This window comes from Chiloscyllium plagiosum, unplaced genomic scaffold, assembly GCF_037043375.1.
Source record: "Chiloscyllium plagiosum isolate Xiang-an unplaced genomic scaffold, Cpla_swu_hap1 HiC_scaffold_13, whole genome shotgun sequence".
Taxonomy (NCBI): domain Eukaryota; kingdom Metazoa; phylum Chordata; class Chondrichthyes; order Orectolobiformes; family Hemiscylliidae; genus Chiloscyllium; species Chiloscyllium plagiosum.
Window position 1 is genome coordinate 47941580 of NW_028270151.1, and position 14556 is coordinate 47956135.

The window sequence follows — 14556 nt, forward strand, 5'->3', positions numbered from 1 at the left end:
TCCTGGGTTCAATTCCAGCCTTGGGTGAACTGTCTGTGTGAAGTTTGCACATTTTTCCCATATCTGTGTTGGTTTCCTGCATATGCTCTGGTTTCCTCCCACAGTCCAAAGATGTGCAGGTTAGGTGAATTGGCCATAGTGTTCAGGGATGTGTAGGTTAGATTGCATTAGCCAGGGGAAATGTAAAGTAACAGGATAGGGGAATGGGTCTGGGTAGGATACTTTTCGGAGGGTGTGTGTGTGGACTTGTTGGGCCAAATGGTCTGTTTTCATACTGTAGGGATTCAATCATTTCATCCTTTCTTCTATTTCCAAATTTCTTTTCGTTCCATTCAGTTTTATTTTAAGGCAACCAAGACTATGTGAAGCACTTTTTTCTCTGAGTCAGAAGGTTCTGGGTTCAAAGCCCACTCCAGGACTTTAGCACAAAGATCAAAGCTGGCACAAGTGCAGTCCTAAGGAAGTGTCATACTATTGGAAGTGCCATCTTTCAGAGATCATGTTTCATCTGCCCTCAAAGGTGCATGAAAAAGACACCATGGCACTGTTTTGAGGAACAGCAGGGGATTTCTGGCATTCTCACCAATATTTATCTTTTAGTTAATATCACAATTTCACATAAACATCACGTCAACATTACTTGGTTATTATTGTTTACGGGAGCTCGCTACATGCAAAGCAGCTGTCATGTTCCCTCTATTGAAACAGTGACCACACTCCAGAAGTATCTCAATGGCTGTAAAACACTTCAAAATGCCTGCTGATCACAAGAAGAGCTTTACAATTCTAAGTTTTTCTTTCTTTAATCTTTTATGGCAATATTTTATTTCTCTTTGGTTTTATTCAACCTCTTATTTCTGCTACTCAGGCTTGCTTTTCTCCTGAGAGTTACATATAAAGTATAGTGCAGGAACAGGCCTTTTTGCTCAACAGGTTTATGCCAGTATTTATGCTCTTCCTGACTTACACCAGCTTATCTGATCAGCATTTGGTTCTTTTTTTGATTTCTTACACTGACCTGGTTGCTGATCACTACAATTGTTCCACATATTAGCAAGATCTACATTATGACTATTTTGTTCCACATCCTCACCTCACAATCATTGTGTTAGATTGAATTGATCAAAATGTGAATCTATTGGTCTCTTTCCCTTACACAGGATAGAAGCTCAATATTGCACTTCAAAGTATAGAATGCACAAGAACAGACAAGTAGCACTTAGTGGTAAATACACATTGATCTGAAGCATGTTGCGATACAGGGTTGAGATGATAGGAAAGGGGAATGACTTAATATAGGATGTGATTGAAAGTATTAAAAGATGGGATAGGAATTTTCTTCGTTGTCAAAATTAAGTACTATTTTGAAGCAATATGTAATCAGTAGAATTGGGGAAACAATAGTGATGTAAATGATTCTTTTGGACAAATAATTATTTCTTAAAAAATAAATGTTGAACAACAATGAAATGCCATGTGCATTTGTGCAAGTTTACCTTTTGGACTTGGTCCATTGTTGAAATGTGTAAGGTTGGCTGACAATTTACTCCCAGCGATATATTTACAAAGGACAAACTTAGAATTCATTGCTACTTAAAATTACAATCATATTTATAACAGAAAATATTTGAGAACATTATGCATTAACTGGTTGGGAAAATTAGCATTAACCACTACAAGAACAATTCAATAGAAGCTACTTTGAAATGGAGATCTGTAAAATGGATTAATATATACATGATCCTAAACTCAGCAAATATTTAAGTGTAGGTTCCCCAAGATCTTCCTTGCCATACGTGTATTAGTGGACAGTGGAATTTGATCTAAGTAGATATATAGTAAGCATTCGTTGAATTAATTATTAACATTAATAATTAGTAATGTTATATTTAATATGTTGGACAATATAAAAGACATTACAATGAGATAGACTATTTTGCCTAATATATTGCTTTAAACCATTGGAAGGAGTGGTGTGTGTCTGTGACCAAAGAGAATGGTGAAATAAATCAATACTGTACTCAATGTTGCAGCTCATCATTAGAGGTTACAAAAATTTCTCTTTAATGACTGATGATGTAAGAGATTGGAAAACTTTTGTATTAACTAAACAGTGATAGTCTGATTTTGTATGCGATAGGAGAATTAAATACCAGGCTCACTTTCAACCTTTTGACTCACAAATTGATAAATATTTGTTTGTACTGGCCACTAAAAGAACACAGTCAATAAAAGCTATTTTGAAACGCAGATCTGGTTCATTGCTGAAAATCAGAACTGCTTCAGTCTACTAAGGGAAAAGGTTTAGATGTAGTTGCACCCATGTTCTGGCACTGGTTCATTATTGTGACCCTGCCATTGAGTCAATAAACTACAAAAGAATTTAATGGACTTCTAAACACTGAAGCATCAAAGTCCAAGGAGAGCAGCCAGTGGCTGATTTCGTGAAAATATCTGTGGGCTATATTTGCTTTCTGACAATTGTACAATTTTGGCTCTAATCCCAATCGACAAGGTTCTCTTCATCCAGAGATCCTTGATGTCTTCTAAGATCTGTTGAAACACGTCTGCCTCTCCCAACAAAAGCATTGCTCACATCCTGTTCCTCTGTAGCTTGCACCTTAAAATGAAAATATTTGTAACCTTATCTCATAAAGGCATGTCACTGAGTTGAGTATCTTATGGATAACAAATACTCATATTTCACTGTTGCTTGATTGTCCTTATGATCAACTGTGACAGCTGCTTTGACTCATTCCAACATTTATAGGGATGTGTGAACTTTATCCACGGATATATGATGTAGAATGAGTGTGCAGTATATAACTGCTACAAATTCTGGCTCCAAACACCAAATATCATTACGTTATCATAAACCATTATTCATTATATGAGGTTATTTCTTATGTTATTTTATATATTCAGCTTTGATTGGTTAGTAGTTTTACTGGACAGAGGTCTGAATTCTTTCTGTATAGTTTGGATTCTAAACACGCCAGGCCATTTGAGAAAACCTAACATATTAAGGGAGGAAAATAAAAGGTGAATGTAACATATTAAAGTCAGGAAAAATATGTTTTGACAAATTACATTTAATGTAACTTTTATAATTTTTGAAAACGGTCTCCATCACACTTGCTGTACTGTGTTTTCTTGCTTCTCTTGCCCCTCAGGTTTTCCTAGTGTGAAGCTACAAAATGTGAGTGGAAAACTGGTGACCACAATTGAGTGAAGCCAGTAGAAGAATGGGTGTTGGAATCCCTCTTGTGGTGAAAATATGCATTGTCAAACACTGGATTTATTTTTCTATGACACAGCAGCATGTGGTTCAAAACAATTGGCAGGTGAACAATTGAAATGTAAAATAAAAACAAAACTACTTTTTAATCATTTACAGGAAGGAAGCTGCATATCTAAATACAATGACAACTGAATTACCTGAACTCTGTCCAAGGTAATTTTAATTATGTGCACAGACTGCTGGTCATAGAGATGTACAACACGGAAACAGACCCTTCAGTCCAACTCATTCATGCTGACCAGTTATCACAAGTTAATCTAGTCCCATTTACAAGCATTTGGCCCATATACCTCTAAACCCTTCCTATTCATCTACCCATCCAAATGCCTTTTAAATATTGTAATATTACCAGCCTCCACCAATTCCGCTGGCAGCTCATTCCATACACATACCCACCCTCTGCGTGAAAAAGTTACCCTTTAGGTGCCTTTTAAATCTTTTCCCTTCTCACCTTAAACCTATGCCCTCTAGTTTAGGACTCCCCAATCCTGGGGAAAAGACCTTGACTATTTACCCTATCCATACTCGTTATGATTTTATAAATCTCTATAAGATCACCCCTCAGCCTCTGACACTCCAGGGAAAATAACCCCAGCCTATTCAGCCTCTCCCTATAAATCAAACCCTCCAAGCTGGCAACATCTTTGTAAATCTTTTCTGAACCCTTTTGAGTTTCACAACATTCTTATAGCAGGGAGACCAGAACTGCATGCCAAAGGTGGTTTAACCAATGGCCTGTACAGCCACAACATGACCCCCCCACTCATATACTTAAGGCACTGATCAATAAAGGCAAGCATACCAAATGCCTTTTTCACCACCTTGTCTACCTGCAACTAAACTTGCATTTATCCTCTGGATGTAGGTTTGCATGCTAAGCTGCAAGGTTGATTTTCAGACGTTTCATCACCACACTAGGTAACATCTTCAGTGAGACTCCGGATGAAGCATTGCTGATTATTCCTACTTTCTATTTATATGTTTGGGTTTCTTTGGGTTGGTGATGTCATTTCCTATGGTGATGCCAATTCCTACAGTGATGCCATTTCCTGTTCTTTTTCTCAGGGAGTGGTAAATCAGGTCCAGGTCAATGTGCTTGCTGATGGCATTCCAACTGGAACTCTATGCTTCAAGGGATTCTCGTGCGTGTCTCTGTTTGGTTTGTCCTAGGGATGGATGTGTTGTCCCAGTAGATGTATTCAAAAAGAACAGATATCCAGTGAACACAGTCCACAGATTTCTCAGCACCAAACGCACACAAAACATGTTCAGAAACCCTAGCTACTCTCCCCTACATCTCGGAAATGACTGCAAGACTACTCAGACCCCTTGGCATCATAGTAGCCCACATACCCACCAGTACACTAAAACAGCAGCTAATGAACTTGAAACACCCAATACAGACAACAAGCAAAACTAATATCATTTACAAAATACAAGGACTGTAACAAACACTATATCGGACAAACAGGCAGAAAACTAACCACCAGGATACATGAACATCAACTAGCCACAAAACGACCCTATCTCACTAATATCCTTACATACAGATGAGGAAGGGCACCACTTCGACTGGGACAACACATCCATCCTAGGACAAGCCAAACAGAGACATGCACGAGAATTCCTAGAAGTACGGCATTCCAACCAGAACTCTATCAACAAACACATTGACTTGGACCCAATTTACCACCCCCTGAAAAAAAGAACAGAAAATGACTTCACCACAAGAAATGACATCACCAACCCAAAGAAACCCAAACATATAAATAGAAAGCAGGAATCATCAGTAATGCTTCATCCGGAGGCTCTCTGAAGAGGTTACCTAGTATGGTGATGAAAGTCTGAAAATGAACGTTTCAGCTCAGCGAGCAAACCTACATCCAGAACCTCAACCTGAGCTACAAATCTTCTCAAAACTCATTTGTGTTTATCCTTCATAATCAACTGAATGAAATTTTGCAGGAATAGTTTCCAACTGAAACATAAGTTGCTTATTTGGTCCATGCAAGAACAGTAGGTCTTTCTGCGCCTAGCTGTTTCTCAAACACTATCAGTGCTGTAAGCAAAAAGTTTTGTTTGATGTTGCTGTTCTGATGGGAGAATGTTTATATTGTCAACAGCATTCACCTTTCATCAGTGCAATGTATTGTAGCCAAAGAATTATTGCCATATAAGGATATGGTTAGCTCATGTCTTTAAAGGAAAAGTCAACAAATAATTTGAGAAATCAGGCCAAAGAATGCTTCTCTGGTGATGCAGGAAGGAATGCTCGAATCAAACTTATTGAAAGTAACATACTTGCAGAGATGAAATTGGCAAGAATCCATTCTAAGATTAACTACTTGCATTTTACTCATGCTTGGATGCAAAAGTTGTCATTGAAAAGGTTTGAATGAGCCTCTCTCTCTCAAACTGCTGCAGTCCATGTGGTACAGTACACCAAAGTGCTGTCAGAGAGGAAGTTTCAATATTTTGACACAGAGACTATAAAGGAACAACAATATATTGTCAAGTCAACATAGTGTGCAGCTTGGAAGGGAAGGTTTGTTTGGTGGTGTTCCCAGGCATCTGCTGGACTTGCCTTTCTAGGGGCTCTCAACAGACACCTGAACAGGATCGTAACTGCAACAGAGGGTCAGACAGTCAGATACAATAACCCTGTCCAAAGTCTCCTTTCTGTACAGGATCTAAACACCTGTTTGGTTGACAATGGTAGAGGATGAAGTGCTTGAGTTTTAACACAAAGATGCATGTGTCTATACAACAAAACATAATTTATTACATGATAGCAAAAGGGATAAGTCACATAGGCTTATTAGACATAATTATCAAGACTATCAGGAGCCAAAGACAACATAGAGTCATGCGGCACAAAAACAGACCCTTCCACCCAACCAGTTCATGCTGGACATAATCCCAAACTAAACTAGTCCCACCTTCCTGTTCTTGGCCATTGTACCTGCATCCACCACTTCCTCAGGATATCTGATTCCATCAGGATTTAAACTGGTCATGCAGATTCTCCATCAGGGCCGTTTGACATATTCTGCTTGGGTGGAGCCTTGTGCAACCACAACATTAACCCTTTCAGAACCACTGAATTATATGACATTAAGTTTCTTAAATGCTGTTGGAACTGCATTCATTCGAACAAATTTTTTAAAAAATTATATCACACTCCTGATTTGAAGATACTTGACAGGCTTTAGGAAGACAGCAGATGATTTAGTCACCATAGAGCTCCCAGCTTTCGACCTGGTGCTATAACCACAGTATTTTGTGGCTGGTCCAATTAATTAACAGGTAAACCCCAGCGAACCTAAAATTTAAGTCAATATGGTTAAGTTCTGTTTTTAGAGAGGACGATTGCTTGGCCCTTGCGTGGCACAAATTTTACTTACCACTATCAGCCCAAGTCTGAATTTTGTCCAGGTTTTGCTGGAAATGTACTGCTTTAGCATCTGAGGAGTCATGAATAATGCTGAGCAAAGCATAATCATCAGCAACATCTCCACTTCCGACCTAATGATGATGATTATGTTGAAAATTTGAAATGTTGAAACAGTCAAACCTTAGTGCAACACTTGCAGCAAGATCCTGGGAGCTCCAACAACCACAACTTCCATCCCCTGTATAACTAATGCTTCCCAATAAAAAGAATTCTTCAGGTAAACTAGAAATTCTTTATTATACCTACAAGATATATAATAGAAAACTCAGTTTCTATTCTACTCCAGAATTTCAGCCTGGATTTACATTAAGTGCAAACCCAGTAGATCTAGGTTCCAATGCTAAATTTCAAATTCCACTATTACTTCATTGGCTGACCAAGCTTTTCTGTCTACCCCACCCATCATCACTTTAAATAGTGTGATTCTAACATCAATAATTATTGAACACAACATTTTATTTCAATGTTCATAAAAAATTAATTTCATATTACGGTGATATATACTGTACAGAATACCAAAGCTACCATGCCAAATCATCACATATGTTTGCAGCTTGAGCCTCATTATACATGGTATATGGTACAAACGTGATGAAAAAGCTCATTACCACACGTTGTGGTGCAACTGACCAGGATACACGGTGATAGGAGCTGAGGCTGATTGATTCCTTTAACACTAAATTCCAAGCATATGAAGTCAGAGACAAGAAGCAGAGTGGACAGCAAATTACTACAAGAGAGAAAAAAACTAGATTAGGGGCCAAATGTCATTACTCAGACTGATGGAAGAACTGCTGTTCTAAAGAGTGCTGAAATTGCTATTGTTCGCCATGTGTAGAAATTGTTTGGATTCAGTTCAGGAGAATAACATCAACATTTGTAGATATCACCAAATGGAGGTTACAATAATACTGAAAATAAAACTATGATGAAATACAAGATATGAATAAACTTGCAAAATGAACATATGAAAAACAATTTCAGTATAGATAGATGTATAGTGATCACTTTTGGTTGGAGGAATAAGGAGGCCACTTATTCCATGAAAAATAAACCTAAATGGAGCACAGAAACAGAGGAGTCTCGGTGTCAAGCTGTTATAACATTAAAAGGAGAAACAAGGTTATCAAAGTAATAAAAAGTGCAAAGAAAACACATTGGTTCATTTCTAAAGAACAGAATTCAAAAGCAGAAAAAATGGTGTTAAACGTATAAGGAATTTTAAAAAACATACAGTACAATTTGCTAAAAGGATATACAGCAATTAGAGATAGTATAGTAAAAGGTTTTAAAGGATCACGCAAATGCTACGAGAGTCTGACTATTGAGGGAAAAGAAACTGAGCAGGCTGGAGCATTTCTCAATGGAAGAGAAGACTGACAGGTAAACTACTGAAGCTCCTTCAAGTTATGAGAGGATTGAAAAGAATAAGAGGCTGAGATCCTTCCACTTGTGGATGAGTTCAATACTGAAGACCATGAATACAAGATAGTCATTGGATAACTCCAATCGAAGTTCCAGAGAAACTTGTTAACCAAATGCAAATTCGAAATCAGTTCCTCTCTTTATAAACCCCTCAGTTTATAGAATAAAGGTTTTAAATTGTTTTTAACATCTAGGTACATCGCATTTTAAATAAAATGTAGCGGTAGTCCAAATTAAGGAGCCAATAACAAAGTCATCCTGAGTGAAGAGACAGAATTTTTTTATTACACCAAAACCTAAGAAAAATAACAAACATGACATCAAACATACACAGGCAGAGGTATAAAGTTTAAAAAGTATTTAGTGCAAAAAGAGACTATAGTTGTTTAATTGATGTTGTATATTTCTCAACAATGGCAAAGCCCAACTTCTCTTTGAATGAATATTTTTCCAATTTGCTTCATTACCATGTGTTGTGTTTTTGAAAGACTGAGAGAAGTGAGGAGAAAGAGCAAACCATCCAGTTCTGCTATATCAAGACCATTATCTTCTCTCACTCTGCCCAAAAGCATTTGGTTAAAATACTGTTCCTTTCTGTGTTCCCATACCTCGCTTCTCTGTTTTCAAGTTGAATCATCTGCAGGCAAATTTCATCCCAACGTGAAACTTCCAGAAAGATACAAGTCAAATAGGAATCAGATCTGAGTGACAAAATAAAAAGTACTGCAGATGCTAGAGGTCTAAATTAAAAACAGCAAGTTTGTCAGTACGTGAAGAGAGAAACACAGCTAATTTTCTTATTCCAAAATAACCCTGCTTCAGAACTTTGAAGGCTGCCGATCCAAGGGAGAGTCCTACTTCACATGAAATGCTAACTTTGCCTCTCTTTCCACAGATGCTGTCAGAATTGCTGCGTTTCTGCTGCACTTTGTGTTTATACAAATGAGTAATTGGTTTAAGTCATTTTGATAACATGTTAATTTCAGTTCAGATTGACTCTGGTTTATTGATGACTTCTTAAGTTAGCTCAAACTATGGTCAGATGATCACTGTTTGCCTCTTAAGTCTTAATTTACTTTTTTAAAACCAAATTTAGTCCATAAAATGTCACAGGTATTAAAAATTAGATGGAAGTCAAAATTGATATTTTCTTTTTACAACTGCCATAATGGATAGTGGGTATATCAAATTCACTACGGTACAGCATGTGTGTGAAATAAATAGATACATTTAAAAGGAATATAAATTACATAAAAATAAAAGAATTAGAAGATATATTTCTATGGGAGATTAGGTAAATAAATTAGAAAGTTTATGGGGCATAAACATTAGATGGTCTCTTTCTACATTTTGAACTTGATTTCAGTCGATGTAACCACTTGCTTCGAGACATTATGACCACCTTTAGGTCTGACTCTCAAATTTTAACAACAAATTACTTACAACTTACACTCTCTTTCCCAATACTTACCCATGCCAGTCCTTCTCCCAAAACAGCATTCTTAATCTCAAAGAACAAGATGCATTTTGTCAGCCTATTGGTTCATCTTCACTGTTGTTCAATATGATCAAATAATTAGTTTTTCTCCCAAAGTAAAGCATTGGGAGCAGCAACATTGGTGACAGTTCAGGGCAAAGCAGCTTTTAGTTCTCTGTGTCAGGCAGCAAAACAGGTACAAACACAAACTTAACAGCAGGAGAAATCCCAAACAACTGTACAACAGAGTTCTCTGTGCTACTTTTTCTTATGTTACATTACATACACATCCAGAGTAGTGAAAGTCAGTTTTAAAACTCTTTTTTTATGTTTGACACAAAAGAAAAATATGCTATTTTAAGGACTTGTACCTTCAACTCTTTTAATTGTCTAATTTTGGAATTATTTCTAAGTTTATAGTTTGTTTTTATACCATGAGAACAAGGCTCAAATTAAGGACTACAAAATTAAGTGCTCACTAATTTACTCTAATAAAATTTATTCCTAAGGCTGAAATTTAGAATAGATTAAATTTATGACATTAGTGCAGACAAAAATGTGGAATATCTATATGAAATTTATTATATAAAGTTACGAGACTTGCAATAATATTTATGGTAAAACAATCATTTATTCGCTCCATTAATAATTTTCAGTTATAAACTTAAAGTTCTTTTTAAAATGCAAAATCATATATAAAAACTTTCCATTTTTATTTTTGTTCTTAAAAGTTATGAAGCTTCAGTTTCTTACAAATACAGCATCCCGTTAGTCAATTTAAAACGGTCCATAACTTATTATTTAACTAATTTTACTGAAATAATTATTCAATAATTTGCATAAAAGCACTTCAGGGTAACAGATGATGTTAGACATCTCCTGCTGTTATAAACACTGAAAAAATTGCAGGACAATAACCAGAAAGATTATGTCCGTTATTTTTAAACTAAATTCATCAATTTACAATGAATAAAAATCTTTTCATTTTATTGTTGACTATTTTATTTTGCCCTTGTCTACTTACCAAAAATTCACGTTATCAGCTTAAACGAAAACAAGTCTTCCAAATGACATCAATTATTCCTACCTCCAGATTTTCAAAGAAATACATTTCCCATTCTGTGGGTTTAGTCCTGTGTGTGAGCTCAGAATTTTCCTTCACATTTTGCACTCCTGGCTGTCGTCTCTGAGTCTGAAAGCTCTGAACATTTGCCAAAAAGCTTTTAAGACTGCAACTTTGTTCAGCGACTATACCAAAAACAAGTAGATCTCTTTAATTAAAAAAGCTTACTAACTGATGATAAAATGTTCACTTTAAAAACAATAAATATTGCAAGCAAATAATTTCAAGCTTCAAATCATTTAGGATTTACATATTAAATCAGAGCATGCAGATTCAAATTTCTCAGCTTTTCTTTAATCTTAGAAGAGTAACATAGCAGCTGGATTACTTAGAGCACCTCCCATCTTCTACCCCAAATATAGTTACTCATGGTACACTCCATCAGTATTTATACCAGACAGATTCTTAACAAGGCCGGAAGTAATTTTATTTTAAGATATATGTTTTCTAATGGAAATTTCAACAGGAAAGCAATAGCAATGCAACAATAAAATTAGAACTAACAAGTTAATAATTGTGGCTTAATCGTCAGCCTGAAGGATACTTTTATACAAAATCTGTTTATTCACAAAATAGTATGTGTATTTGTGTCTGTTTCTATACACCTTGAAAGCATTACACAACTGTTGTAGGATTACAAGGGTACTTCATATACTTTCCAAGCAATGTCATGACTTAGCTGCAGCTCAAGTGATATCTTGTGTAATCAGCTATTCCTGGTCTCTGCTGATATCACAAGGTCGAACATATCTGATTCATTTTTATCCTTGTTAATGTCTTGCGACCTGTATTTTTGAGGAGGGTAATGTAAAGGGTGCAGCAGAAATCAATTAAACCAAGGGTTGCTATTATACCCAACTGAATAATGGAGGAATGTCCCAGAAGCTGGAATGTTTACACTAATGAAAAGCAGACTGGCACATCTTAGTGGAAATTCTGGAGTACTCCCACCCTAAACCCACTACTGACCAGAGCTTCCTTCAGTTGCACGTGATTAGCATGTGCTCACTTTTTCTCACGTCACAATTTATTAAATAACTTAGATTTTCCAGTAGCTGTTAGGCCCCCACTTACCAGTACCTCCAACCCAAACGAAAAGTTTAATATACAGGGTATTGTCTCTTTTTAAGGGAAAAACAATTAAATAACACAAGAGTTGAATAATCCCAACCTACTATCTCCACTTGGTAGACTGGGACAACTGGTCTTACCAGGTGCTGACCAGAATTTAGACTGAACATACGCCAAGTCCTTCCCAGTGCCAGAGATCTGGGATCCAGACACTTTGAGGCTTCATCATCAATCCAAACTTACTAAACTTGGAAAAGACTGAAAGACCATTGCAATCCCTGACATAATCAATCAAAGCTTTTATCTCTCTGAGGCACACATACCATACGTTGATAGCATTGCACAGGAAGCACCATGGATTTTGGCCCTATGTGATACACCGGTAAATTAAACAGAAATGAATTTTCTCTTGTCATAATTTCATTGATTCATGTTTGTGGCAATGTTGATTGGCAGCATGTAATAGTAGTGGGCCATATATCATAAGTGGCTAGCGTTACTTAAAGACAGCTCTCATCTTCTAAAGGGAATGTGCTTTGTGACAGAAGGGTGTCATGGAAGTATTTTCAACAGTATGACTGGAGTGTGACGGCTTGACAAATAGCTGAACATGTGAGTGAACAAGACCTATAGTTTTCAGAAAATAAGCTGGGGGTCCTGGTACAAAATATGGAGATGGACACAATCCTCTCAAGATGTGCTTGCAGGAGTAGCTGGAAGCAGTAACAGTGGAGGCCCACATCAGGAGTGTTGCTTCAAGAGGGCCATTAATGATTGGAGTTGTTAAGGCGAGTGGGGACATCTTCAAATGACAGGCCTGACCAGCTACATCATTAGCATCATCCATTGCTCAATTCATCACAATTCTTTAATGCTGCAACAACAACCTCTACCAAATTGTACTTAAACTTTCAACTCATCTTCTGAAATACTAACCAATGAAATTATAGTCAAAGAAAATCTACTTTCGTTTAACTTACAAGTGTCCCATTGAAAGTTATTTCGTTTGTGCTCGACTTTACAATCAGCCTAGGATGAGTTTAAAGATATTGTACACAAAATTGGACGTCTCTAGTTTCTGGATAGTGGCCAATTTCCACTTTCATAAAATAAGATGGGCTTCCATCATTGATTCTCTGTCAACTTCCTTCCAGAACTTTTGACTGACTGCCTTCCAGAACTTTTGACTGACTGCCTTGAATCAAAGCATGGTGGGGCGGGGGAGGGGGGTAGAAATATGCAGCAGTGGAGACTAAGCATAACAGTTAGAAGCTTCCAGTAAGCACTGGAACTTCCAGTGAGTACGGAAACAAGAGTTTTTTTTATTCTTTCACAGGATGTGAGATTTACATGAAATGTCAACATTTATTGCCCACCTTTAATCATCTTTGAGGTGGTGGTGGTGGGTTATTTTCTTGAATTGCTGCATTTGATCTGGTGCAGGTACACCCACAGTGCTGTTAGGGAGGGATATCCAAAATAATGAAGGAATGGCAATATAGGTTCAAGTCAAGATGGTGTGTTGGAAGGGAATTTGCTGTTGGTGTTGTTCCCCTCCAGATGTTGCCTTAGGGCTACTAGATGGTGGATTTATTTTTTGTTCTTTCATTTGACGTGGGCTTCACTGTGTAGAGCAAGATTTATCGCCCATACCTAATTGTCCTGGAGAAGGTGGTGGTGAGCTGCCATCTTACATTGCTGCAGTTCTTGGAGTGGGGAGACACCACAGCGCTGTTAGGAAGGGTGTTCCAGGATTTTGACCCAACAACAATGAAGGTGATGTAGTTCCAAGTCAGAAACAAAAACAGAAAGAAGCTTAGCCAGACTGGCAACAAAAATAGAAAGACAGGATAAAGGTCCAGTGACCTGTTGTCCAGTGATATGGCCAGTTATACATTTCCCATACTGTCCCAGGTTCAGTCTCAATATCAATCAGCCAGGTTTCTTAAATCAACAACAAATAACTGAGTTATTATCAAAAATAAATACAAAGGTATTGACAAATAGTTTTAATTTTGCAAATATACATATCTACCCTCCTAAGAAGCTAACACAAACATACAAGTTTTTCTCTTCAAACAAAATGAAAACTCTGCCAGATTTTACTTTTAAAGTACTTCAGCTATGTAAGAGTTAATCTCATGGGAAAAGGATAAATGACAGATTGTCCACAAAAGGTGTTCGGATTCTGAAGTTATTCCATATATACACACTGGTGTATCTTCCTGGGACAACTGTATCTGACTAAATCCTTCATGCTTGAGACAGTGATGGATTCCATTAAACCCTCCCCAGAGGTCCTCCACAAGTGGTAAAAATCGACTCCTATAATTTACTGAGAAGAACTGCAAAGAAAGATAGAGGGAGCAAAGGGCTGTTGCACATCATGCAGGTAAAATTCTTACTGACTGAGTTAAAAATACAATAGCTTTCTCTTGCCCACAAATTGGGTCATGTGATCCATCTCTGCAGGATCTCCAGACTGTATGACTCCATCTGAGCTCTCTTCCTTGCAAGCGCAACATTGTACTGTTGCGCTCAACTGCCTTTTCCTTAGCAATATGTCTTTTGTTTAAACAGCCAAGATATACTTAGGAGTCCACAAAGCCTTTTAAAAAATAATATTTGGATCACCTCTCTTCACAACAACAAGCCATGACAAAGAGGTCCTGCTGTTAAAAATACTTCAAATCAACTCACTGATC

At 37.1% G+C, this 14556-nt stretch overlaps 1 long non-coding RNA gene across 2 annotated transcripts in view; it reads right to left on the reverse strand.

The window, feature by feature from the left end:
• Positions 1–10952, reverse strand: part of LOC148148316 (uncharacterized) — a 62838-nt gene extending 51886 nt beyond the window's left edge. For both annotated transcript variants that reach the window (XR_015759185.1, XR_015759184.1), the window contains exon 1: positions 10682–10952. This is a non-coding gene — a long non-coding RNA (uncharacterized LOC148148316). The remainder of the gene's footprint in view (positions 1–10681) is intronic.
• Positions 10953–14556: the final 3604 nt, after the last annotated feature.